At 42.1% G+C, this 26,136-nt stretch overlaps 1 protein-coding gene and 1 pseudogene across 6 annotated transcripts in view; one reads left to right on the top strand and one right to left on the bottom strand.

Moving 5' to 3' along the window:
* The window catches only part of LOC307207702 (DNA-binding protein inhibitor ID-3-A-like), a 37,075-nt pseudogene extending 32,855 nt beyond the window's left edge, over window positions 1-4,220 (bottom strand). The window contains exon 1 of the transcript XR_013843929.1: window positions 4,016-4,220. The product of XR_013843929.1 is annotated as a DNA-binding protein inhibitor ID-3-A-like (transcript). The remainder of the gene's footprint in view (window positions 1-4,015) is intronic.
* The window catches only part of LOC307207666 (putative G-protein coupled receptor 34), a 245,213-nt gene that overhangs the window by 110,874 nt on the left and 108,203 nt on the right, over window positions 1-26,136 (top strand). The gene's annotated exons all lie outside the window — the stretch shown is intronic.

The following is a 26,136-nucleotide window of genomic DNA, read 5'->3' as shown; positions in this document are numbered from 1 at the left end:
TCTCTGATCCAAGTGACAGCAGATGGCTGCATAGGAGCTGCTGCAGGATCACACTGGGTTGATGGCCTTTCTGGAATTGCACACTTCCCGGAGGTGGCCGTTGTTCCAAAAGTGGGCACTGGCAGTTCAGTGAAATACTTGCAGGCCACTTCAGAAGTGTCTTGACAGGAGTTCTTTAATAGCAGGGTTTGAGTTGTGTGGCTGTACCACCTGATGGCGTGTTTGTAAGACAATCCTGGTATAGAAAGAGGGAGAAGTGTACATATAGCTGATGTACGTACAGAAACTGTGGGAAAAGCTGCACTTTTATATTTTAAAAAGAACAATAGTACAATTGCAGTACCAAATATTTGCGGTGACCGCAGAACTTGACTTGAGGGGTTGAGGTTTGCGCTTCACCCCTGGGTTTAACTTGGGACTTTTGCCAGTGAATTTCTGAGATTCTGGTTCACAAGAATGGTCAGTTTCCACCTGGTGCTTTTCATTAAGAAGGGGAATAGTGAAGAGGAGAATCAGAGCCACTTGCAGCAGTGTCAGACCATTGAACAAGGCACCAACAAAAGTGAGCACCTACACTATAAACTTTTTTTTTTTTTTTTGGTACTAAGCTTTTTGTTTGTCAGAATGCATCTCTTATAACTTCAATACTGGAAAGCATTCTGTGGTTACCAATCTTGTCGTACTCTTCTTCTTCCTCCTCCTCCTCTTCATCTCAGTATTCCAGTGGTTCTTCCTCTTGTTGTGCGGCCTGTCCTTTTAGCTTCCTCTGTCCCTATGTGTTCTGAGGTGTGCATCCTCAGAAAAGGATGAGCACTTTAAGTGAGACAAAAGTTCTTTGATGGCAGGGTGTGAATTGTGGCAGAGATTATACATTTTAGATAGATATTTCCTTTAGGCTGGGTTAGAGTTCCCTTTAGTTTTGACAATTCTCCAGCAAACCCTATTTTCCTTGTCTTTCATTCAGTTGGAAGTATTGGAGCCAGCCTGTCAAATATATATGTATTTCAAAGTCCATTCCTCTTTATTTATTAATTTCCCCCTCTAATAACATTTTCTATTTTGCCCAATTTCCCTTCATGTTTTTCTTAACACCAAAGGCTTCGATTGGTGAAATGCACCGATATATATTTTATCCATGGTTTATATACGGTCTGAGTTGTGTGGCTGCATCTTCTGGTAAGGCGTTGGCAAGGGACTGAATCTGGGTGCAGAAAAGGAGAAGGGACACTTGTGTTGAGGGGTTTTGGGATACCTGGCTGTGAATTACACAGGTGCATCCTCCACAAATTTGGAGTGTGTGCAGTAACTGAAAAGTTCATGAAGGGCAGGGGGTGAGCTGTGTGGCTGTACCACCTGAAGCATGTTTGAAAGGGAATCCATTTTGGTGAAGCATACATATTTCTGATGTATGTACAGAAACTGTGGAGAAACCTGCAATTTTTTATTTTAAAAGTAAAGATAGTATTATAGTAGCAATAAAGAGGAAAGTTTTAGCATATGGAGGGGGAAAGTGGGAGTAAAAGATGGTGGGGGGAAGCAGAAAACAACAGATGTGCAGCACATTCAGGTTGACAGTGTTGCTGCTGCGGTGACAAATGTGGAGCTGTTTAAGTAATTGAAAAGCTCTTGAATCACAGGGTTTGCGTTGTATGCCTGTAGCACTTGATGGCGTGAATCCATCTTGCTATAGAAGAGGGCTGAAGCGTTCATGTAGCTTATGTCTGTACAAAAACTGTGGGAAATCCTGTAATTCTATTTACCTAGCATAGAGGAAGGGGGGTGGGATGGTGGGAGGCTGCGGAAACCACCCCTCTGCAAATGGCCATGTGGACCAGCAGGGGAGGGAGGATGGGGTGAATGTGGCACCATGGCAGCCATGACGAAGCTGAGAGCTCGGCCCGCCTTGTTCCAGGCCTCCATTAGCAGAAGAAGAAGGAGGAGGAGGAGGAGGAGGAGGAGGAGGAAGGGATGGAGCTGCCATCTCTTTGCTGCTTTCCAAGCAGAGCACCCTTTCTGGCTGTTAGGATTCCCTCCTCTTTTTTGTTAATTAATCCCTGGATGCACCTCCCTAATGACTGAGCCAGATGTAGCACTGCCTTTCACTTCTCTCCTCTTGCAGAGAGAATGAAAAAGCCAGATCAATGTGCTTGGAATTCTTCAAGTCCAGAATCTGGCTCTTGTGGATCCCTTGCTGGCTGATTCCAGTGGCTGCAAATGGTGTCATTGTACCTCCTGAAGGAGGCATTCCTGGCTGAGAGGAAGGGTGTGAACAGTGTGGCTATACCACCTGATTGCATGTTTGCAAGGGAATCGATTTTTGTGCAGAAAAGCGCTGAAAAGGACATTTGCCAATGCCTTTTTGAGATGCAGTTTCACTAGAATGGTCACTTCTAACCTGGTGCTTTTCATAAATAAGGGGAATACTGAAGAGTGAAATCAGAGTCTTTGAATAAGACACAAACACAGGTGAACAGCCACATCCACACCAGAAACTTTAGTGAGTCCACAAAGTCATCCATGGGGAAGAGGCAGTTGAACTCCTAAACTGTGCTGTTGAAGGGGCCAAGCAGCATAAGGGTGTATCTTTGGACAAGCAACATCTTAATCTAAGTAACCCCTTAATGGGAAGCCAATCTAAGGGCTTTTTGAAAAGGGATTTGATCTTGGTGCAGAAAAGGAGAGATGAGTACATATAGTTTTGCTGCTTTCCAAGCAGAGCGCCCTCTCTGGCTGTTAGGACCCCCTCCTCTTTTTTGTTAATTAATCCCTAAATGAACCTTCCTAATGACTGTGCCTGATGAAGCACTGCCGTTCACTTCTCTCCTCTTGAAGCATAAACTCTGCTGATGTATGTTGAGAAACTGCAGCAGAAATTGCAATGTATGTGTGTGTGTATTTGGTTTTTTTAAAGAAACACCAGCTTAAGATTTATTATGCAAAAAGCTTTCATGAAAAGTTTTTTTAAAAAACACACACACCAAAGGAAGTACAATTCATGGATGAAGAAATCAACCTTCCTGCCAAATAAGATGCTTGTGTTCGTATTAGAGTTCAGCAACAAAAACCATGAGGCAAAACAGCCCTAAGGCACCTCAGTTTTCATGTTCTTGAAAGTCCCCTTCACCCCCCAAAAATTATGTTAAAAAACTATAATCCAAAATATACATAAAAGCTGCATATATGCAAAGTTGTTTTTTTGTTGTTGTTGCCCTTTTTTCTGAGCAAATGACAGACTAGTCCACATTTGTCACAAGCTGATTCAATGTTGGAAGTGTGCGATTTCAGTAAGAAATCTCATGACCAGTAAACTAGCATGAAGAATCTGAGTGTTCAGAGCTTTAAAATAATAATGATAATGATAATAATCCGCCCAGTCTCACACACAAACTCCACAAAATTTCTTCTTGTGCAGTTTCTTCTTGTTTAATACAGCCATACGATAGTTATTAAAAAGTGGGCTTGCTTTCACCGCCCCCCCTCCCCGGCCTGCAAATTTTGTTTTCAGGCTGTTGGAAGAGAATAACAGTTTGCGGGTAGAAGGTTGATTCTGGAAGACCAGTCAAGGCATCTGAAACTGCCTGGCCAGACCCATGTTCTACAGTTTATCTGGAAGAGAATGGTGGAGGTCTTTCCATTACTGGATGCACGGGGTTAAAACATTTGATCCTTTCCCCTGTTCAGGTCTCTCTTCTATCTCCTGTCTCATTGGAGAGAACCAAGTGCCAGGATCCCACACTTGCAGTCTGTTTTAAGAGGTTAGTGGCAGAGATTCCTCTCCTCTTTTGAGCAAAGTTTGGATGCCCGCTCTGCAGCTTTTAAAGAGAGTAGGGAAGTCTTGGCTGTGGGCAGATCTTGCCCCTTCTTCGCCTGTTCCTCTAGCACGATCTGCAGGTCAAAGATATAGTCGATGACATGCTGCAAGATTTCCACTTGGCTGACTTTGGTGCCTTGCAGGATCCTCGGCACCAGCCCGCACAGCTTGGAGTAGCAAGCTGTACCTTGGAGGACCTATGACGTGTTGCAAGATTTCCATGGCTGACTTTGGTGTTTTTCATGTTAAGACCCCCAAGACCTCCCCAGGTAAAGACACAATTGATGACAAATTTAGTTTATGGTTATTGGCATAATTTTGGCCAGAATGAAAAATGAAGATAAATGTGCCTGGAATTCTTCAAGTCCAGAATCTGGCTCTTGTGGATCACTTGCTGGCTGATTCCAGTGGCTGCAAATGGTGTCATTGTACCTCCTGAAGGAGGCATTCCTGGCTGAGAGGAATGCAAATGCACCCTCAGCAAATGTCGAGTGGATGAAGTAACTGAAAAGTTCAGTGCTGGCAGGGTTTGAGTTCTGTGGCTGCAAGTATCCGATGGGGTGTTTGCGAGGGATTCAGTCTGCTTGGAGAAAAGGAATGAGAAAGTACATGAAGATTGTGGAAAAACTTGGAATGTGTCATAATGCAAAGTACTAATATTGCCGTAGTAAAACAAGCCAAGCTAAGAAGAGTTACTCAGGATATTCAGGATTGAACCACACTTCATAGGTGGGACATCTTTTCAGGATAGAGCCCTACCATGACCAACATTTTAAATTTGGCTTGGCACCCTGTGATTATACTGGTTTTTGGTATTTTGATGTTGCTTATATTAGTGTGCATTTTATATGTTAAAGTTCAACATTTGTATGGGAAAAAGGTATAGGTTTTTTTCCTCAGAGAGAGAAGGAGGAACAGATTATCAAAGCATGGAAGAGGTAACCGTGTTGGACCAAGGGTGGAGTTTATGGGCAATCTATCCGGAAGACATTTGTATTTCGAGGAGTTAGTGGTCTGACATGGTTAATCTTCCTGCCTTCTCTTCCTTCTCCCTCTCGATCTCCTGAGCCGTGTATCAGGAGATTTTTAATGCTGGATGCTTTTAGATAAAGATGATGATTTATTACATATAGCTGCTGTGCATACAGTAAGCGTGCCCAAACTTGCAATGTTTATATTTTAAAAAGATGAATATTACAATCACAGTTGCAAACACTTTCTTTTTGCACTTTCTAAACATCTAATATTATAGTCCCTTGATGAAACCAAGTCACCCCATGATTTCTTAGACCCAAAAAGCACTAGAAATCAACATTTGTAAGGGCAGTACAGAATTGATCAAGTGTGAAGGATGGAGCACTTACAAGTGACTCACACAAAATGTAAGCCACACAGAGGAACGTGAAGATATTTCTAAGCAATGGCTACTTATGTGCCGCAAGGTATAACGTGCATATTTGTTGGTATTCCAAACCATTCTTCCCCATGGCATGGCAAAGCCTGAGAAAGGCTTGCAGTATCACAAAGATTGGCTGGGCAGCCAAGTTAAAAAAACCACCACCACCAAGCCAGCTGCACCCCCTGTATGGCAGTTATGTATGCCAGCTCTCACGATCCCATTTCTCAGAGGCTGTCTTTACAGAATTCTATCTTGTAGCTTTAAAAAATATAAATATGGATATTGTTCAAGACAGCAGGTCTCTCACTAATATTTTAATTAAGGCTTCATTATTGTATATCCGTCATTATTTTAACCACCGTCAGGTGCTCAGAGGGGAGAGGGGGGCAAGACTCCTTCAGCAGGGACAGCTTGAGTTTATTTATAATTAGCTACTGACCTCGCTCGTAGAACCTGCTGCCAGTCTCTTCTGCATCTTGCTTGGCCACAATAATTCAATGTATTCCAAACAGATTTAAATCGTGATCTCCGGGAGAAGACAAAGAAGAAAAAGAAATCTTTCCGTGCTGTTTATTTCCCCCCCCACACCCCAACATTAATTAAATAATAATAATTAAATCCTCCCTCAATTCTTTTTTTTTAAAAAAAAAGTTAAAAGAGATTTCTGATTAAATAATTCTGAGAAGAAAAGGTTTGATGCAAATTTACTTGCAAGACAGAAGTCACTGGCTTGTGTGGCCTGTCCTTTTAGCTTCCGCTGTCCTTTGTGTTCTGAGGTGTGCATCCTCAGAAAAGGTTGAGCATTTTAAGTGAGACAAAAGTTCTTTGATGGCAGGATGTGAATTGTGGAGGAGATTATACATTGAATGGTTTTGCGCAATAGGCTGTATTTAGAAGTGTTGATTTTTGTTTTGGTTTTCCTGATTATTCTGTTAGGGCTTCTGTCCTCCCCCCCCCCCCCCAATGTTTCTTTCACACTACATTACCTGTTCTGCCATGGAACTGTGTTTTTTTCCATCTTTTACAAAGGAAATGGGGCTGCTGCAGTTGGAAACATGCCTTACTTGGTCATATGGAACAAATGTTTGGAGCCCCATGGTATTAAAATTTAAGACACACCTGCAAGGAGCACTCTGAATGTTCTGCTATTTGGGTGCAATCAAACTGCAGAATCTTTTAGCTTTCTCTCTCTATGTGTTCTGAGGTGTTCATCCTCAGAAAAGGTTGAGCGTTTTAAGTGATAGAGCATAGCATAGAGGAAGGGGGGTGGGATGGTGGGGGGCTGCGGAAACTACCCCTCTGCAAATGGCCACGTGGACCAGCAGGTTGAGCGCTTTAAGTGAGACAAAAGTTCTTTGATGGCAGAGAGTGAATTGTGGAGCAGATTATACATTTTAGATAGATATTTTCCTTTAGGCTGGATTAGAGTTCCCTTAGTTTTGATATTTCTCCAGCAAACTCTATTTTCCTTGTCGTTCATTCAGTTGGAAGTATTGGAGCCAGCCTGTCAAATATATATGGATGTCAAAGTCCTTTCCCCTTAATTTATTAATTTCCCCCTCTAATAACATTTTATATGTTGCCCAATTTGCCTTCATGTTTTTCTTCTTAACGCCAAAGGCTTCAATGGGTGAAATGCACCAAGGGCTTGTAGGTTCCAGGAGATATTTATATTTTATCCATGGTTTATATACGGTCTGAGTTGTGTGGCTGCATCTTCTGGTAAGGTGTTGGCAAGGGATTGAATCTGGGTGCAGAAAAGGAGAAAGGACACTTGTGTTGCAGGGTTTTGGGATACCTGGCTGCGAATAACACAGGTGCATCCTCCACAAATTTGGAGTGTGTGGTGTGCAGTAACTGAAAAGTTCATGAAGGGCAGGGGGTGAGCTGTGTGGCTGTACCACCTGAAGCATGTTTGAAAGGGAATCCATTTTGGTGAAGCATACATATTTCTGATGTATGTACAGAAACTGTGGAGAAACCTGCAATTTTTTATTTTAAAAGTAAAGATAGTATTATAGTAGCAATAAAGAGGAAAACTTTAGCATATGGAGGGGGAAGGTGGGAGTAAAAGATGGTGGGGGGAAGCAGAAAACAACAGATGTGCAGCACATTCAGGTTGACAGTGTTGCTGCTGCGGTGACAAATGTGGAGCTGTTTAAGTAATTGAAAAGCTCTTGAATCACAGGGTTTGCGTTGTATGCCTGTAGCACTTGATGGCGTGAATCCATCTTGCTATAGAAGAGGGCTGAAGCGTTCATGTAGCTTATGTCTGTACAAAAACTGTGGGAAATCCTGTAATTCTATTTACCTAGCATACAGGAAGGGGGGTGGGATGGTGGGGGGCTGCGGAAACCACCCCTCTGCAAATGGCCATGTGGACCAGCAGGGGAGGGAGGATGGGGTGAATGTGGCACCATGGCAGCCATGACGAAGCTGAGAGCTCGGCCCGCCTTGTTCCAGGCCTCCATTAGCAGAAGAAGGAGGAGGAGGAGGAGGAGGAGGAAGGGATGGAGCAGCCATTTCTTTGCTGCTTTCCAAGCAGAGCACCCTTTCTGGCTGTTAGGATTCCCTCCTCTTTTTTGTTAATTAATCCCTGGATGCACCTCCCTAATGACTGAGCCAGATGTAGCAGTGCCTTTCACTTCTCTCCTCTTGCAGAGAGAATGAAAAAGCCAGATCAATGTGCTTGGAATTCTTCAAGTCCAGAATCTGGCTCTTGTGGATCCCTTGCTGGCTGATTCCAGTGGCTGCAAATGGTGTCATTGTACCTCCTGAAGGAGGCATTCCTGGCTGAGAGGAAGGGTGTGAACAGTGTGGCTATACCACCTGATTGCATGTTTGCAAGGGAATCGATTTTTGTGCAGAAAAGCGCTGAAAAGGACATTTGCCAATGCCTTTTTGAGATGCAGTTTCACTAGAATGGTCACTTCTAACCTGGTGCTTTTCATAAATAAGGGGAATACTGAAGAGTGAAATCAGAGTCTTTGAATAAGACACAAACGCAGGTGAACAGCCACATCCACACCAGAAACTTTAGTGAGTCCACAAAGTCATCCATGGGGAAGAGGCAGTTGAACTCCTAAACTGTGCAGTTGAAGGGGCCAAGCAGCATAAGGGTGTATCTTTGGACAAGCAACATCTTAATCTAAGTAACCCCTTAATGGGAAGCCAATCTAAGGGCTTTTTGAAAAGGGATTTGATCTTGGTGCAGAAAAGGAGAGATGAGTACATATAGTTTTGCTGCTTTCCAAGCAGAGCGCCCTCTCTGGCTGTTAGGACCCCCTCCTCTTTTTTGTTAATTAATCCCTAAATGAACCTTCCTAATGACTGTGCCTGATGAAGCACTGCCGTTCACTTCTCTCCTCTTGAAGCATAAACTCTGCTGATGTATGTTGAGAAACTGCAGCAGAAATTGCAATGTATGTGTGTGTGTGTGTGTATCTGGTTTTTTTAAAGAAACACCAGCTTAAGATTTATTATGCAAAAAGCTTTCATGAAAAGTTTTTTAAAAAAACACACACACCAAAGGAAGTACAATTCATGGATGAAGAAATCAACCTTCCTGCCAAATAAGATGCTTGTGTTCTTATTAGAGTTCAGCAACAAAAACCATGAGGCAAAACAGCCCTAAGGCACCTCAGTTTTCATGTTCTTGAAAGTCCCCTTCACCCCCAAAAAATTATGTTAAAAAACTATAATCCAAAATATACATAAAAGCTGCATATATGCAAAGTTGTTTTTTTGTTGTTGTTGCCCTTTTTTCTGAGCAAATGACAGACTAGTCCACATTTGTCACAAGCTGATTCAATGTTGGAAGTGTGCGATTTCAGTAAGAAATCTCATGACCAGTAAACTAGCATGAAGAATCTGAGTGTTCAGAGCTTTAAAATAATAATGATAATGATAATAATCCGCCCAGTCTCACACACAAACTCCACAAAATTTCTTCTTGTGCAGTTTCTTCTTGTTTAATACAGCCATACGATAGTTATTAAAAAGTGGGCTTGCTTTCACCGCCCCCCCTCCCCGGCCTGCAAATTTTGTTTTCAGGCTGTTGGAAGAGAATAACAGTTTGCGGGTAGAAGGTTGATTCTGGAAGACCAGTCAAGGCATCTGAAACTGCCTGGCCAGACCCATGTTCTACAGTTTATCTGGAAGAGAATGGTGGAGGTCTTTCCATTACTGGATGCACGGGGTTAAAACATTTGATCCTTTCCCCTGTTCAGGTCTCTCTTCTATCTCCTGTCTCATTGGAGAGAACCAAGTGCCAGGATCCCACACTTGCAGTCTGTTTTAAGAGGTTAGTGGCAGAGATTCCTCTCCTCTTTTGAGCAAAGTTTGGATGCCCACTCTGCAGCTTTTAAAGAGAGTAGGGAAGTCTTGGCTGTGGGCAGATCTTGCCCCTTCTTCGCCTGTTCCTCTAGCACGATCTGCAGGTCAAAGATATAGTCGATGACATGCTGCAAGATTTCCACTTGGCTGACTTTGGTGCCTTGCAGGATCCTCGGCACCAGCCCGCACAGCTTGGAGTAGCAAGCTGTACCTTGGAGGACCTATGACGTGTTGCAAGATTTCCATGGCTGACTTTGGTGTTTTTCATGTTAAGACCCCCAAGACCTCCCCAGGTAAAGACACAATTGATGACAAATTTAGTTTATGGTTATTGGCATAATTTTGGCCAGAATGAAAAATGAAGATAAATGTGCCTGGAATTCTTCAAGTCCAGAATCTGGCTCTTGTGGATCACTTGCTGGCTGATTCCAGTGGCTGCAAATGGTGTCATTGTACCTCCTGAAGGAGGCATTCCTGGCTAAGAGGAATGCAAATGCACCCTCAGCAAATGTCGAGTGGATGAAGTAACTGAAAAGTTCAGTGCTGGCAGGGTTTGAGTTCTGTGGCTGCAAGTATCCGATGGGGTGTTTGCGAGGGATTCAGTCTGCTTGGAGAAAAGGAATGAGAAAGTACATGAAGATTGTGGAAAAACTTGGAATGTGTCATAATGCAAAGTACTAATATTGCCGTAGTAAAACAAGCCAAGCTAAGAAGAGTTACTCAGGATATTCAGGATTGAACCACACTTCATAGGTGGGACATCTTTTCAGGATAGAGCCCTACCATGACCAACATTTTAAATTTGGCTTGGCACCCTGTGATTATACTGGTTTTTGGTATTTTGATGTTGCTTATATTAGTGTGCATTTTATATGTTAAAGTTCAACATTTGTATGGGAAAAAGGTATAGGTTTTTTTCCTCAGAGAGAGAAGGAGGAACAGATTATCAAAGCATGGAAGAGGTAACCGTGTTGGACCAAGGGTGGAGTTTATGGGCAATCTATCCGGAAGACATTTGTATTTCGAGGAGTTAGTGGTCTGACATGGTTAATCTTCCTGCCTTCTCTTCCTTCTCCCTCTCGATCTCCTGAGCCGTGTATCAGGAGATTTTTAATGCTGGATGCTTTTAGATAAAGATGATGATTTATTACATATAGCTGCTGTGCATACAGTAAGCGTGCCCAAACTTGCAATGTTTATATTTTAAAAAGATGAACATTACAATCACAGTTGCAAACACTTTCTTTTTGCACTTTCTAAACATCTAATATTATAGTCCCTTGATGAAACCAAGTCACCCCATGATTTCTTAGACCCAAAAAGCACTAGAAATCAACATTTGTAAGGGCAGTACAGAATTGATCAAGTGTGAAGGATGGAGCACTTACAAGTGACTCACACAAAATGTAAGCCACACAGAGGAACGTGAAGATATTTCTAAGCAATGGCTACCTATGTGCCGCAAGGTATAACGTGCATATTTGTTGGTATTCCAAACCATTCTTCCCCATGGCATGGCAAAGCCTGAGAAAGGCTTGCAGTATCACAAAGATTGGCTGGGCAGCCAAGTTAAAAAAACCACCACCACCAAGCCAGCTGCACCCCCTGTATGGCAGTTATGTATGCCAGCTCTCACGATCCCATTTCTCAGAGGCTGTCTTTACAGAATTCTATCTTGTAGCTTTAAAAAATATAAATATGGATATTGTTCAAGACAGCAGGTCTCTCATTAATATTTTAATTAAGGCTTCATTATTGTATATCCGTCATTATTTTAACCACCGTCTGGTGCTCAGAGGGGAGAGGGGGGCAAGACTCCTTCAGCAGGGACAGCTTGAGTTTATTTATAATTAGCTACTGACCTCGCTCGTAGAACCTGCTGCCAGTCTCTTCTGCATCTTGCTTGGCCACAATAATTCAATGTATTCCAAACAGATTTAAATCGTGATCTCCGGGAGAAGACGAAGAAGAAAAAGAAATCTTTCCGTGCTGTTTATTTCCCCCCCACACCCCAACATTAATTAAATAATAATAATTAAATCCTCCCTCAATTCTTTTTTTTAAAAAAAAAAAGTTAAAAGAGATTTCTGATTAAATAATTCTGAGAAGAAAAGGTTTGATGCAAATTTACTTGCAAGACAGAAGTCACTGGCTTGTGTGGCCTGTCCTTTTAGCTTCCGCTGTCCTTTGTGTTCTGAGGTGTGCATCCTCAGAAAAGGTTGAGCATTTTAAGTGAGACAAAAGTTCTTTGATGGCAGGATGTGAATTGTGGAGGAGATTATACATTGAATGGTTTTGCACAATAGGCTGTATTTAGAAGTGTTGATTTTTGTTTTGGTTTTCCTGATTATTCTGTTAGGGCTTCTGTCCTCCCCCCCCCCCCCAATGTTTCTTTCACACTACATTACCTGTTCTGCCATGGAACTGTGTTTTTTTCCTCTTTTACAAAGGAAATGGGGCTGCTGCAGTTGGAAAGATGCCATACTTGGTCATATGGCACAAATGTTTGGAGCCCCATGGTATTAAAATTTAAGACACGCCTGCAAGGAGCACTCTGAATGTTCTGCTATTTGGGTGCAATCAAACTGCAGAATCTTTTAGCTTTCTCTCTCTATGTGTTCTGAGGTGTTCATCCTCAGAAAAGGTTGAGCGTTTTAAGTGATAGAGCATAGCATAGAGGAAGGGGGGTGGGATGGTGGGGGGCTGCGGAAACTACCCCTCTGCAAATGGCCACGTGGACCAGCAGGTTGAGCGCTTTAAGTGAGACAAAAGTTCTTTGATGGCAGAGAGTGAATTGTGGAGCAGATTATACATTTTAGATAGATATTTTCCTTTAGGCTGGATTAGAGTTCCCTTAGTTTTGATATTTCTCCAGCAAACTCTATTTTCCTTGTCGTTCATTCAGTTGGAAGTATTGGAGCCAGCCTGTCAAATATATATGGATGTCAAAGTCCTTTCCCCTTAATTTATTAATTTCCCCCTCTAATAACATTTTATATGTTGCCCAATTTGCCTTCATGTTTTTCTTCTTAACGCCAAAGGCTTCAATGGGTGAAATGCACCAAGGGCTTGTAGGTTCCAGGAGATATTTATATTTTATCCATGGTTTATATACGGTCTGAGTTGTGTGGCTGCACCTTCTGGTAAGGTGTTGGCAAGGGATTGAATCTGGGTGCAGAAAAGGAGAAAGGACACTTGTGTTGCAGGGTTTTGGGATACCTGGCTGCGAATAACACAGGTGCATCCTCCGCAAATTTGGAGTGTGTGCAGTAACTGAAAAGTTCATGAAGGCCAGGGGGTGAGCTGTGTGGCTGTACCACCTGAAGGCATGTTTGAAACGGAATCCATTTTGGTGTAGGAAAGGCTGAAGCATACATATTGCTGATGTATGTAAAGAAACTGTGGAGAAACCTGCAATTTTTTATTTGAAAAGGAAAGATAGTACTTGAGCAGCAGCTATGAAGAGGAAAGCAGAAACTGTGGGAAATCCTGTAATTCTATTTACCTAGCATAGAGGAAGGGGGGGTGGGATGGTGGGGGGCTGCGGAAACCACCCCTCTGCAAATGGCCACGTGGACCAGCAGGGCAGGGAGAACGGAGTGAATGTGGCGCCATGGCAGCCATGAATAAGCCGAGAACTTGGCCTGCTTTGCTCCAGGCCTCCATTAGCAGCAGCAGAAGAAGATGGAGGAGGAGGAAGGGACGGAGCAGCCAGCTCTTTGCTGCTTTCCAAGCAGAGCACCCTTTCTGGCTGTTAGGATCCCCTCCTCTTTTTTGTTAATTAATCCCTGAATGCACCTCCCTAATGACTGCGCCAGATGTAGCAGTGCCTTTCACTTCTCTCCTCTTGCAGAGAGAATGAAAAAGCCAGATCAATGTGCTTGGGATTCTTCAAGTCCAGAATCTGGCTCTTGTGATCACTTGCTGGCTGATTCCAGAGGTTTCTTTTTCTTTTTTTCTTTTTAATTTTTATTTCAAAACCAAGAAATATTACAAACATCAAATTCAAAATCCATACTCATTTTCTAACACAAGCCTGTTACATAGATTACCTAAATTAAAATATATCTAAATGCTTTAGGCTTGCTTTGCTCTATGTATATACAACACAATTAACAAATTATATTATAAATGATATTATAGGTTCCCATATACCCCCAACTCCCCTTCACCCATGTGTGATCTCAATATTTTACTTCTTCCATCTTGTTGTGTTCTTATAATTTAATAATTATTCAATTGCTTCTATTATTATTTTTTTGCTTACCCCTGCACGTTTTACACATTCTCTATTAATATTTCAATTCCGGAACCATATTTTTTCATGTTTTCCTTCACTCCATCCCACTTACTAATTATTCTCTGATTTGAGTGGCCTCTAATAATTGCTGTCAATTTTGCCGTTTCTACAAACACGCTGAGTTTGTTTAGCCATTCTGATAGTGATGGGATATTCTGGCAGCTGCTGTTGTGTAAAGGAATAGATTTTTCTTGTCTTTGGGCATGTCATTAGATATTAGGCCGAAAGCTTTCATGAGGTGATCTACAGCAGGGTTGGGCAGGATAATAGTCCCAGAAAGAAACTGTTCTTTAATCGTCAACTGCCTCAGTCCCTCGAATGTATCTACCCCCTCTGCAGACAGCCAAACGCTGAAATTTTGCACCACCTTTGCAGCTACCATGGGGAAACTCAGGAGAGGCAGTTTTAACAAGCTTCTGGAAAGTGCGGATGTAGCTTTCCGCCTGCAGTCCATATCTTTGCAAAACAAGGCGTTTATACCGTTCATAGTCTAGCGCGTGGCACAAAGGAAGATGGCCCACGAGATCCGCGAACTCCCCACTAATCAACGTCTTCAGAATAGACATATAAAGTCTTGAAGAGAGCTCCAGTTCCTGGCAGGTTAGTTTGAATAAAGTCAGAAAGCTCAGGAAATCAATGGGGGGTTTATACACAGGGAAAAGACGTAAGTCAAAATCCCTCAGGGTAAACTCACGAGTAATGCTCCTTGGAACCACATATCGTGCCTCTTGGCCATAGCTGTACCTTGGGGCAGGGCGATAACTCAGGGCTTGTCCATCCGGATGCTGAGGTTCCTGCCCTTCATACCTGTAAGAGGTTCTGGGATGCAGCCCGAACCCCTCCTCTTCCTCGTACCACCGAACCGGCCCGCGGGGCTCCCAAGACCTTTCTAGCGAGTATATCTGGGCTGGGCTAGGCGGTCAATATATCATTGGTCGGCGACTTTCCTGGGGTGGGCGCTCCGGCTCTCAATAGTCATCCTTTGCCCGAACCTCCCTTGTTCATTCCGGTGGTCCCTTGTAGTCATACTCCTCCCGTCTAGTCTGCGGGGCTGCAACAATGGAGTGACCCACTCGGGGATACTTTTCCTGACATAGGAATCCTCCCTGGGGGCGACCCAGAACCCACTCAACGGCTTGGCCAGGCGAAAGCTCCATTCCCCTTGGCTGGGCCATTGGCAATGAACTTGACTCGAGGGGTTGAGGTTTGCGCTTCACCCCTGGGTTTAACTTGGGACTTTTGCCAAGTACTAAGCTTTTTTTTTTAGTACTAAGCTTTTCAATATTTTGTACTAAGCTTTTCAGAGAGGGACAGACGAGAAAGGGTTGCGAAACATGAGTCAAACAATAGTATGATGCAACCTTTTTGGCTGTTAGAATCCCATCTTCTTTTTTGTTAATTAATCCCTGAATGAACCTCTCTAATGATTGTGCCTGATGAAGCACTGTATCTTTCTTCTCTCCTTTTGCAGACAGAATGAAAATCCAAATAAATGTTTTTCTTTTTCCTGGTTTTTTTGGATGTGAAAAATATCTTTATTTTCGTCCCACTGAATGAAGAACTGTCCCAGGAATGGCTTGTCCCACCCTCTACTGGATGGTCCCTGAGAGGCGGGCCAAGGCAATGCAAGCCACCACACTCACAACACTCAACACGGTGAATGAGAGCAGCAGGAATAAGCTGTTTAATTTTTTTCTTGGTCTAGTTTCTGCAGAGTGCACGAGGTTTTTGTCTTAATTACAAAAAATTCAAATTACAATATAATGCAGAGACTTTTTACACATAGAATATTAGAATGGTTTCTTACCAGAAGGTAAAGAAAAAATATTCTTTTTTCCTTTATTTATTAATAAACCACTTATTCCTTTTTAAGCTATTGTTATACAAAGTTGCAGGACATGCACAATTTTCCCTCGCTAGGGTTTGCTCTTTCCCCCACCCCCCATTTCTTATCTTTTCTTTTTTTGCTAAGTTCAAATACTAGACTACTCTCTCTACCTTTTAAGGCAAGTTAAATGCGACACTGAAAATTTATATTCCTTCTTTATATATCCAGCACAGAATAATCTCAGTCCAGTACTTAACAATCCTGACACAGCAAAACTCACAGTATCAGCAGCACACATTGTCTTACTTCCATTGTCAGCACACATTGTCTTGTGTGTTGTGTGTGTTGGGTGTGAGTGTGCTTTCCTTGTACGGACATTGCAGCCTGCAACTTCCTCCCTTTATTTGCACATCCAGGGGACACCAACCAATCCTAGAGTGCCACTCCTAGGTACTAAAGAAAATTCTGGAACCCTTTTAAAAGCTTCCAGGAACTTTTATCTGTTTCTTAAAGAACGTTTTCCTAACACCCCCTCTCATTTGAACAGAAACAATACAGTAAACAGGGCTGCTGCAGTTGGAAAGATGCCTTACTTGCTCATATGGCACAAATGGTTGGAGCCCCATGGTGTAAAAGTTTAAGACAAGCCTGCAAGGAGCACTCTGAATGTTCTGCTGTTTGGGTGCAATCAGACTGCAGAATCTGAACTACACATCTGAACTTCCCATTCTTCTACCTCATCCATGACTAGCGGGCCATTTCCCTTGCCAGTCCCACTTCTCTGTGAAGTTATATCTCTCGATGTGACCGAGATGTGTTCTTCCACATCTGTCACATGTCCCGCTCGGCTACCTATGGCATGCGTCTCTTACAGCTGATCGTGGCTGTCATTTGCTTCCCCATAGCAACAACCCAACAATAATTCTTGTAGCTTCCCCACCCCTATTGTCTCCACCAGTTTGCCCCAGATTTGGAGAGGGAAGGGTAATTTATTATATACATAATTTGCTTTCAGACTTCACTTCAAATGTGCAAAAGCATACATTCTGACAGCACCAGAGAAAAACAATAAGGTTAACAGTTTTTACCTGATTTCTCACATTGTGTTAAACACAATGAGCTTCACAGAAAACAGAACATGGAATCTAGAAGCATCCTCAGTTAAATGCTAACACTTGATTGTAGTACTCTGACGAAGCAAAATAAATAGAAATCCAACATAGTCATCACAATTAATTTACTAGTCTCTTCAAGACTGTATTTTCTTTCCAGTGTTTTGGTCTCCTGCTATATATGTAGAAATACACTTTGGGTAATTAAATTTACAGAAAGCCAAAGCTGGAGGAAAATCGGGGGCTTATGAAAAATAAGATTTTCTACATAGCTTCCCCACCGCTATCGTCTCCACCAGTTTGCCCCAGATTTTTTGGGGGGGTTAATTAACATTCCAATTTCTCCTCCATCTTTGCCTCGCTGGCCAGTCCCATTTCCTTGGCACTGTGTGGTCAAGTTTCTCAATGTGACCTAAGTGTGTTCATCTACATCTGTCGTATGTCCCACTCGGCTACCTGCACCCTGAGCCAAATTAATTGTCTGGTCCCATAGGCTGGCTTAAGATGTGGTTTAAAAAACTGAGGATTTTGCTCTAGTTTGCTCTAGTTTGAGTTGCCAATCATTCTGGTTCCTTCCTCTTGGTTAAAAGTTGTTTATTTGTTTGGATACCTGTTATGATGAGAGTTGTAGGGCAAGGAGGAGTAATGGGGAGCATAAGGAGCCTGGGAAGTCAGACAGCCACGCACACCCGGCATGTTCCAGCCAAAGTACTCAGTTGCAAACACTTTTTTCTTATATATTGTCTCTGATCCAGGTGACAGCAGATGGCTGCATAGGAGCTGCTGCAGGATCACACTGGGTTGATGGCCTTTCTGGAATTGCACACTTCCTGGAGGTGGCCGTTGTTCCAAAAGTGGGCACTGGCAGTTCAGTGAAATACTTGCAGGCCACTTCAGAAGTGTCTTGACAGCAGTTCTTTAATAGCAGGGTTTGAGTTGTGTGGATGTACCACCTGATGGCGTATTTGTAAGACAATCCTGGCATAGAATGAGGGAGAAGTGTACATATAGCTGATGTACGTACAGAAACTGGGAAAACCTGCAATTTTATATTTTAAAAAGAACAATAGTACAATTGCAGTACCAAATATTTGCACTGACTGTAGAACTTGACTTGAGGGGTTGAGGTTTGCACTTCATCTCTGGGTTTAACTTGGGACATTTGCCAGTGCATTTCTGAGATTCTGGTTCACAAGAATGGTCATTTTGCGCCTGGTCCTTTTCATTAGGAAGGGGAATAGTGAAGTGCGAAATTAGAGCCAGTTGCAGCAGTGTCAGGCCATTGAACAAGGCACCAAGATAGGTGAACACCCACAGTATAAATCCACCACCTGCTACAGCAGTATCAATTTTGATATACAAAAGTGCCAAACACACTGGGAATATGTTAAGTTTGCAAAATCATATAAAAAGCCTGGAATACAGAAAATCCATTCATATGCAGCTTGTACAGCCATACAGCTTCCAATAAGTTTGGCATGCCTACTTTCCATTTGCAGCATTGAACATTCGTTCCTTTATCACCACTCCAATTTAACTGCATCAGCAGCAAACTTTCTGATTCCATCAGACAACTTCTCCACAGCCATTTGGTCCTCATTTTGCAGCCAACGAAATGTCTTCTCATTTGTACTAAGCTTTTCATTTTGTCAGAATGCATCTCTTGTAACTTCAATAATGGAAAGCATTCTGTGGTTACCAATCATGTCGTAGTCCTCTTCTTCCTCCTCCTCTTCATCTCAATATTCTGGTGGTTCTTCCTCCCCCCCCCCTTTTGAGAAAAGGTTTGGGTCATCTGAAAAATCTACCTGCAAGACAGAAGTCACTGGCTTCTTATGTGGCCTGTCTCTGTGTTCTGAGGTGTGCAGCCTCAGAAGAGGTTGAGTGCTTTAAGTGACACAAAAATTCTTTAATGGCAGGGTGTGAATTGTGGAGGAGATTATACATTTTAGATAGATATTTTCTTTTAGGCTGAATTAGAGTTCCCTTTAGTTTTGATATTTCTCCAGCAAACCCTATTTTCCTTGTCTTTCATTCAGTTGGAAGTATTGGAGCCAGTCTGTCAAATATATATGGGTTTCAAAACTCTTAATTTATTAATTCCCCCCCCCCATAACATTTTATATGTTGCCCAATTTCCCTTCATGTTTTTCTTAACACCAAAGGCTTTGATGGGTGACATGCACCAAGCGGCTGTAGGTTCCAGGAGATATTTATATTTCATCCATGGTTTATATAAGACCTGAGTTGTGCAGCTGCATCTTCTGTTTTGCGCCATAGGCTGTATTTAGATGTGGTGATTATTGCTTTGGTTTTCCTGATTATTCTGTTAGGGCTTCTCCCCCCCCCCCCCCAATGTTTCTTTCACACTACATTACTTGTTGTTCCATGGAACTGTGTTTTTTCCATCTTTTACAAAGGAAATGGGGCTGCTGCAGTTGGAAAGGTGCCTTACTTGGTTATATGGCACAAATGGTTGGAACCCCATGGTATTAAAGTTTAAGACTCGCCTGCAAGGAGCACTCTGAATGTTCTGCCATTTGGGTGCAATCAAACTGCAGAATCTGAACTACACACGGGCTGATATCCTGGTATGCACCATTGAATTTTTCTCCAAAAATCTGTGGGCCTGGTGTGACACAATATCAAATTTCATTGGACAACATTGCTTTTCACACATGCATGCTTCTCTTCCCCCCTTAAAATGGAAGCAAATAAATAAAGATAAGAGGAGGAGGGAAGGTTATATCTGCTGCTGTTTCCTAACAAATATTCTCAATTGCTAAATCATGGTTTGATTTTTTGTTAGCTGCTTTGAGCTTTTCAGAAGGAAAGGAGAGGGAAAGTACAACTACCTTTGTTTAGAATGCGGAGTGGAACGGCTGAAGTGAAAGTGATGGCGGGGCTGACAGGTTTCACCATGCTACCTGTCTGTAGTGTTTCTGTAGGCATGTTTGGTGGTCTTTCCCTGGCAGCTGTTTAGAATTCCTTTCTGGGATCTTCTAAATGCACAGTGCAGAAACATGTATATTAAGCACAATGAATAGCAGATGAATCTAGGAATTGGGAGATTAGCAGCAGCAGCAGCAGCAGCGCTTCATTTCACAGCTCATTAAATAAGAACGGTGTTTTTTTCTTACTTTTTTCCTCCAAAAATAAGTAAAGATAAGGGAGGAGGGGAAGTTATCTGTGCTCCTGCTGTTGGCCCCCTCAATATTGGGGGGATTGAGCCCCCATGGCCAGGATTCAACACAGATGGGAATGCATTTAATTATCTGTGTTTTCCAATAATTCTTGTAGCTTCCCCACCGCTATCATCTCCACCAACACAGGTGAACATCCACACTATAAACTTATTTTTTGTACTAAGCTTTTGATTTTGTCAGAATGCATCTCTTGTAACTTAAATAATGGAAAGCATTCTGTGGTTACCAATCATGTCGTAGTCCTCTTCTTCCTCCTCCTCTTCATCTCAATATTCTAGTGGTTCTTCCTCTCCCCCCCCCCCCTTTTGAAAAAAGGTCTGGGTCATCTGAAACATTTACCTGCAAGACAGAAGTCACTGGCTTGTTGTGCAGCCTGTCCTTTTAGCTTCCTCTGTCCCTATGTGTTCTGAGGTGTGCATCCTCAGAAAAGGTTGAGCGCTTTAAGTGAGGCAAAAGTTCTTTGATGGCAGGGTGTGAATTGTGGAGGAGATGATACATTTTAGATAGATATTTTCCTTTAGGCTGGATTAGAGTTCCCTTTAGTTTTGATATTTCTCCAGCAAACCCTATATTCCTTGTCTTTCATTCAGTTGGAAGTATTGGAGCCAGTCTGTCAAATATATATGGGTTTCAAAATTCTTAATTTATTAATCCCCCCCAATAACATTTTATATGTTGCCCAATTTCCCTTCATGTTTTCTTTTTAATGCCAAAGGCTTCGATGAGTGAAATTCACCAAAGGGTTGTAGGTTCCAGGAGATATTTATATTTTATCCATGATTTAAGGTCTGAGTTGTGTGGCTGCATCTTCTGGTAAGGTGTTGGCAAGGGATTGAATCTGGGTGCAGAAAAGGAGAAAGGACACTTGTTTTGAGGGGTTTTGGGATACCTGGCTGCAATATAATACAGAGACTTTTTACTCACAGAATATTAGAATGGTTTCCTACCAGAAGGTAAAGAAAAAATATTCTTTTTTCCTTTCTTTATTAATAAACCACTTATTCGTTTATAAGCTATTGTTATACAAAGTTGCAGGACATGCACAATTTCCCCTCGATAGGGTTTCCTCTTTCCCCCGCCCCCCTTTTCTTATCTTTTCTTTTTTTGCTTAGTGCAAATACTAGATTTCTCTCTCTACCTTTTGAGGCAAGTTAAATGCGACACTGTAAATTTAAATTCCTTCTTTATATCTCCAGCACAGAATAATCTCAATCGAGTATTTAACAAGCCTGACACAGTAAAACTCACAGTATCAGCAGCACACATTGTCTTACTTCCAACCTTGTTGCACCTCCAGGGGACACCAATCAATCCTAGAGTACCACTCCTACGCACTAAAGAGAATTCTGGAACACTTTTTAAAGCTTCCAGGAACTTTTATCTGTTTCTTAAAGAACATTTTCCTAACACCCCCTCTCATTTGAACAGAAACAATACAGCATTATAAACATATACAAAAGTATTCACACATCATACAACACAGTTCCCAACTTTATAACCAGTTGTGCATGTTGTTGCTTTCAATTATTGTCTTTCTTTCACTTAACAAAAATCTTCCTTCACTGGATCTCTTGACCAAGATAGTTCTTTGCTGGTCCTAAATATTTTACTTTGAACTATTTCCTTAATTGTTTTGCAAACTCCTTTCCCCCAAGAATTCATGTAGCTGCCCCATCGCTATCGCCTCCACCAGTTTGTCCCAAATTGGAGGGGGGGGGGTAATTAACATTCCAATTTCTCCTCCATTTTGCCTCGCTAGCCAGTCCCATTTCCTTGGCTCTTTGAGGTCAAATTCCTCAATGTGACCTAGATGTGTTCATCCACATCTGTCATACGTTCCACTCGGCTGTCTGTGCTCTACACTAAATTTATTGTTTTGTCCCATAGGCTGGCTTAAGATGTGATGATAAAACTAAAGATTTTGCTTTAGTTGCCAATCATTCTGGTTCCGTCTTCTTCGTTAAAAATTGTTTATTTGTTTGGAAACCTGTTATCATGCCCTGCAGTATGCAAATAGATAAAAGCAAATGTTTCCCCTTCCGTCTCCTCCATCTTCGCCTCTCCTGCCATGTGTGGCCATTCATATTTGTCGCATGTCCCTTGCTGCTAACAGGGCCCTGGGCTTCCCGCGGCTGATGGTGACAGTCATTTGCAAACAAACATCAAATTCAAAATCCATACTCATTTTCTAACACAAGCCTATTACATAGATTACCTAAATTAAAATATATCTAATTGTACTAGGCTTCCCTTTGCTGTATGTAAATACAATGCAATTAACAGATTATATTATAAATGATATTATAGGTTCCCATATACGCCCCCACTTCACCCCAAAAAAATGTTGTTAAAAAACTATATTCCAAAATATACATACAAGCTGCATATATGCAAAGTTGTTGTTTTTTTGTTGCCCTTATTTCTGAGCAAACGACAGATCAGTCCACATTTGTCACAAGCTGTTGCAATGTTGGAAGTGTGCGATTTGAGTAAGAAATCTCCTGACCAGTAAATTAGCATGAAGAATCTGAGTGTTCAGAGCTTTAAAAATAATAATAATAATTGCGAGGGATTCAGTCTGCTTGGAGAAAAGGAATGAGAAAGTACATGAAGATTGCGGAAAAACTTGGAATGTGTCATAATGCAAAGTACTAATATTGCCGTAGTAAAACAAGCCAAGCTAAGAAGAGTCACTCAGGATATTCAGGATTGAACCACACACCATTGGTGGGACATCTTTTCAGGATAGAGCTCTACCATGACCAACATTTTAAATTTGGCTTGGTACCCTGTGATTAAACTGGATTTTGGTGTTTTGATGTTGCTTATATTAGTGTGCATTTTCTATGTTAAAGTTAAACATTTGTATGGGGAAAAGGTATAGGTTTTTTTACTCAGAGAGGGAAGGAGGAACAGATTAGCTAAGCATGGAAGAGGTAACTGTGTTGGACCAAGGGGTGGAGTTTATGGGCAATCTATCCGGAAGACATTTGTATTTCGAGGAGTTAGTGGTCTGACATAGTTACCCTTCCTGCCTTCTCTTTCTTCTCCCTCTCGATCTCCTGAGCCGTGTAGTTCGGATGCCTGCTCTGCAGCTTTTATTTTTTTAAATTTTTTAAAAATGATTTTTTTTGAAATTTACAATCACCAACCAACCCCCACCACCCACCACCAAAACATCACATCTTGTTACATGTATCCTACTTTGTGTTTCATAGATCCATTAGCTTCCGTCCTTCCCTTCCACCAGTTTTCCTATTCCATTCTATAGTTTACAGATTCTTTAATTATAAATTATACCATGACATGAGATTTATTTCAATCCTTCCAACGTTTTCATATTTGTACAGTTCTCACTTACATAAACCATAAATTTACTCCATTCTTTTTGGTGCTTTGTCTCCTCCTGATTGCAAATTCTGTGTGTCAATTTAGCCATCTCAGCATACTCAACCAACTTTATCTGCCATTCTCTTATCGTCGTCATCTCCTGTTGCTTCCACTTTTAAGCTATCAAAACTCTGGCTGCAGTTGTTGCATATAAATATAATCTTTGATTTATCTTTTTAATCCCTTCTCCCACCAAACCTAGCAAAAATTCTTCCGGCTTTTTGGGAAAACTGTACTTAAACATCTTTTTTAACTCGTTGTAAACCTCATCCCAAAATTCTTTTATTTTATTGCAAGACCGCCACATATGATAGAAGTCGCCGTCTTTTTCCTTGCACTTCCAGCAGGTTTTACTACTTGTTCTATACCTTTTTGCCAATTTGGTGGGAGTGAGATACCAACGATAAACCATCTTCTTAACATTTTCTTTTAAGGCAGAACAAGCAGTGAATTTTATGCTCTCATTCCAGAGTTTGGCCCATACATCATATTCTATATTATGTCCTAAATCAATAGCCCATTTTATCATAGCCTCTTTTATGAATTTATCTTTTGTGTTCTATTCTAGTAAGAGATTGTACATTTTTGATAATAGCTTGGATTTACTCTCTAAAATATCTGTTTGAAATTTCAATTTTTTATCCTCAAATCCTATTTTTTTATCCTCTTTAAAGACATCATTGACTTGATGGTATTGCAACCATCCTGTCAATTTTTCAGCAATACACTCATAGGGCTTTAATTTCCTACCTTTTTCGGCCTTCATCAAAATTTCCTCATATGTATCCCCTCTCCCTAGTATGTTCATTTTTTTAACTGTTAATATATCAATTGGGGACAGCCACCATGGTGTTTTCCTTTCCAACAAATTCTTGTTTCTTTCCCAGAATTCAAATAAGGCACCTCTTATCATATGATTTGTAAACCCCTTATGCACTTTTGCCTTACCACACCAAAGATAAGAGTGCCATCCAAATCTATTGTTGAACCCCTCCAAATCTAACAAGTCTAGGTTCTCCTGAGTTATCCAGTCCTTTGTCCAACATAAACCTGGCTTTTAAAGAGAGTAGGGAAGTCTTGGCTGTGGGTGGATCTTGCCCCTTCTTTGCCTGTTCCTCTAGCATGATCTGCAGGTCAAAGATATAGTCGATGACATGCTGCAAGATTTCCACTTGGTTGTCTTTGGTGCCTTGCGGGATCCTCGGCACCTGCTTGCGCAGCTTGGAGTAGCAGTCATTCATGTTGTAAAGGAGGTTCTTGGGCTCCTCCTGAGCCGGGCTCTTGTTTTTTTGTTTTGGCAAGACTCATGGCATTTTATTGAAGGCCTGTGCAGCAGGAGTCACTGGCCGAGGGGCTTCGTTCTGTTGCTCGTTCCCTGGGTGATGGTGAGGCTCTGATCAGAGAGGCAGCACACAGCTTGCTTCCTAGCAGATCCTGACTGATCTGACGGGACTGATTCCGTTCATGGCCATGAAGGAGGAGAAACCAGCAGGGGTTTGCAGAAGGGCAAGATTTCCTTCCTTAAGGCGGGAAAAGCAAGCAAGCAACCTCGAGAGAGAGAGATCAATACTGCCCCTTGCTTGCCAGCCTGGTTGATTCTCTTGGTCCAACACGGTTACCTCTTCCATGCTTTGCTTTTCATTCTGTCTGCTTCATCAACCCTAGGACACACAGAAATGGAGAAGAAGTGCCAACTGCCCGCTATTGAGTTCCTGAAGGGCATCGGGACTATGGTGACCAGATTTCAGGAGTTGAAAAGGCGGCAGACACTGCTGGGAATCTCTCCAGGCATGGAAGAGAGACTCATAATTTACACTCAGAAAAATTCATTTCTGAAGGATACCATGGAGAAATGCAAAGGGCTACCGATAGAGAACTTTGGCTCTGACCTCCGTTACTGGCAAGTAGGCGAGCGTGGTGTTAGGAGCCAGTGTTGAGAGTGTGGTTGCTTGCATTGCCTTCTTGCACCTGTCAGTGACCAGGAGAGGGTGGGAACGAACCACCCCCAAACCGAGGTGCAGCAGAACGAGGGATTACACTTTGCCAAGGAGAGACAAGACAAACCATTCCTTGGACATTCCTTTGGAGGAAAATGGGCCGAGTTCTGGGATTCATCAGGTGGCAGCTGCCATGTCGCCAGATTCCCCCTGTCCTCCACGCTCTGCCGGTCCATGTGGCCATTTGCAGAGGGCTGATTTCCACAGTCCTCCACCATCACACACCCCTTCCTCTATGCTAGGGAAATATAATTGCAGGCGTTCCCAGTTTCTGTACATACATCAGTAATATGTACGCTTCAGTCGTTTCCTACACCAAAACGGATTCTCTTTCAAACATGCCATGAGGTGGTACAGGCACACAGCTCACACTTTTCAGCTAATTCAATCACTCCACTTTTTCCACGATCGGCATGTTCTTTTCACTCATTTTCTATAACTAGATGAAATCCGTGCTACTCTCGCATCAATAGGAGCCCCACAACCACCACCCCGTCCCTTCAAATATTATATATAATATTTTATATATATATATGATTAATCCGTATATCTATATATCTAGCAGGGTATCCTTTCCCCTCTTTGCTGCAGCAAGTTTCAACAAGGCACCAACATAGGTGAACACCCACACTACAAACTATTTTTTTTGTACTAAGCTTTTCATTCTGTCAGAATGCATCTCTTGTAACTTCAATAATGGAAAGCATTCTGTGGTTACCAATCTTGTCGTACTCCTCTTCTTTCTCCTCTTCATCTCA

This window comes from Podarcis cretensis (assembly GCF_951804945.1).
Source record: "Podarcis cretensis genome assembly, chromosome: Z".
Lineage (NCBI taxonomy): Eukaryota > Metazoa > Chordata > Lepidosauria > Squamata > Lacertidae > Podarcis > Podarcis cretensis.
This window is presented reverse-complemented; position numbering and strand designations above follow the sequence as displayed.